A 2,570-nucleotide genomic window follows, 5' to 3' on the forward strand; every position below is an offset into this window, starting at 1 on the left:
TGAATGGGATTTTTTGCATTTGATTCATCATGATCTCTATTATTTTGTCATATTTTTTCCAGAATTTTTGGATGGTTGGTTTTTGATTGGTATTAGGGATTGTAGCATGTATCCATATTTTGCACCTTTTACCAAAACCTTTGTGAAATAGTCATGTTTTATTCTTTGCTCTTGAAATTTTTTGTGCACAAACTAGACACATCCATGGTGATTTTGGTATAAAGTTTATGAATTTCTCATTTCTGGTCATTGAGTTATGATTTTTTGAAGTAGGGTGTGACAATTTGTGTCACACCATTGATGTGCAACTTGATGATTTTCATAGCCATGCTTCTTGACCTCAAAATGGATTGAATTTTTGCATTATTGAGCTTGTGTATGTCTAGTTTACATATGATTTTTCTTGGATTTATTTGTGGCATTTTCCAATTGTTTGAGATTTTTGTCCCCTGTTTGGTCTTATGTTGACTTTTTGTGACACATGTGCCCATTTGTTTTGTGAAATGCTCATACTTTATTAGATGGACATGAAATTTGGTATGTGATTACTAGACATCCTAAGCTTTGCCATGGTTTTAGTCCCATTCATTTATCATATGCCATCCCTGATGTATGATTTTTTCAAGTTGATGCATGTTTGGTTGACTTCTTTGAGCATGTTCAAAATTGCCTTGCCTTTCTGATTTTCATTGACTGCCTTCCACTTGTCCAAATAAGATGAAATTTGACATGCTTACCATGCTATGGGTTATGATTAATCATGATTTATTTAGTGATTTTTGGAAATGTTTGAGATTGCTTTTGAGTTAAGTCTTGCTGTTGACCTCTATGAGCTTCTAAATGCCATACTTTGACTTAAATTGTTCATGAAATGATGATGATGATTGATATGAATGTGAAACCAATTGGTATTGTTTCTTGATTGTTTGAACATGATTTTGGATGCTTGCCACTTGCTGTTTTAACTTTTTCATTCCTTTTTGACCCTAGGCTTGCCCTAGTGGTCCTGTTACTCACATTTGAGCTTATCTTTTCAGGTTAACCAACAATTGTCCAATGAGACCAATATAAATTGGTTATGTGTGTTTGTTTATCATGACTAACATGTTTTGTTTTGTAGGTTTCTTGGATCACATGCCTTGAGCCTTGTGCCTTGCACATTCACTTGCTTGTGTGGTCTGATTGATCTCTGTTTCCTTTTGCTTTAACTTTGAAGTTGTATACTAATGTCTGTTTGACTATTTTAGGTGCATTTAGTTGCTCAGTTCCTTGTGAACTTTTGCTTTGCTTTGCTTGATAAGCAATTTTCATTGAGGTATACTTCTAATCTTCATGTAGTCTGGAAGACCTGGCCTGTTACTTGGCCAGGCAACTGTCTGAAGTCCTCCTTAAGAGGCAATGTTTGTGTATGTTTACAATTTGTCCCTGTACATATCCAAAGACCTCCTAAGTGAAGAGGCAATTGGCAGAACCCAAGGGATAAGCAATCTATCCCCTGCTAGTCTGTGTGTCACTCACATTGCTCACACTACCTGTGTTGATGTGTAGTGAGTAAAAGCCCAAGATCTATAGAGTCTAACTTGTGGAGAGAGTTCCCCCATTCTGAACTCCCACACCTTCTGATATTGAAATGCTCTCCCTGGCCAGGGATAAGAGCAATGAGGCACACCCCTCATCTCTTTTCATCTGCTTCACCTTGGCTCTCAATGTCAAGGTTAAGAGCACCACTACCCAGTTCCAGAGGTTTGTTTGTTGAGGTTGATATGACCCCTCGACTAAAACCTAACCCTTGTGTGAGCCCATTGTGTGTATATAGTGTGTGCTACCTGTGCTTATGTTTGTTTGACTTGCTTCCTGTGCAAGTTAGGGTTAGTTTAGACTTGCTTCCTGTGCAAGATAGGTTTTGCTTGGCTTGCTTCCTGTGCAAGTTAAGTGTGTGTGTGGCTTGCTTCCTGTGCAAGTCATGATTAGGATAGGCTGGCTCCCTGTGCCAGTTAGCTAGAAACCTTAACTTAGGGTTGATTTGCATGATAACATCTAGGCTCGAGTCGTAGTCTCCCTAGTGTTGTGTCTCCCTCTGTTATCTGGTTAGGCTAGGTCCTTTGTCCCTGCGTAGGGGAACTACATCGCCCTGATCTTCATACCAGATGAAGTACGTAGGCAGGAGATGAGCTGATCTCTCCGGGCGCCCTTTTTCTTTTTTGTGTGAGTTGCTTGACAGTTGCTAGGCTCGAGTGCCTGACTCCTTAGCAATTTGTTGTCTGTTTGTTTGTGTGTGTTGTCTGACAGTTATAGGCTCGAGTCCCTGACTCCCTATTAACTTGTTTGTGTTGTTGTGTGCTTGGAAGCCGATGTAAGTCCATCGAGTGGCATTTGGGTTCCAGTGTGGGTGTGTTTTTGGTTCGGATGTCGATGTAAGTCCAGTGATTGGCATTCGGGCTCCACGTTTGCCTGTGTGTGTCTTGTTTTGTTTGTGTGCGTGTCAGCCGAGCTACGAATGCTCTGATTCTTCTTCGTTCAAGAAGATACGTATGCATAGGATGCGACATCCTAGCGAGCATGGGTCGTCT

The sequence above is a fragment of the Lathyrus oleraceus genome, chromosome 3, assembly GCF_024323335.1.
Source record: "Lathyrus oleraceus cultivar Zhongwan6 chromosome 3, CAAS_Psat_ZW6_1.0, whole genome shotgun sequence".
Lineage (NCBI taxonomy): Eukaryota > Viridiplantae > Streptophyta > Magnoliopsida > Fabales > Fabaceae > Lathyrus > Lathyrus oleraceus.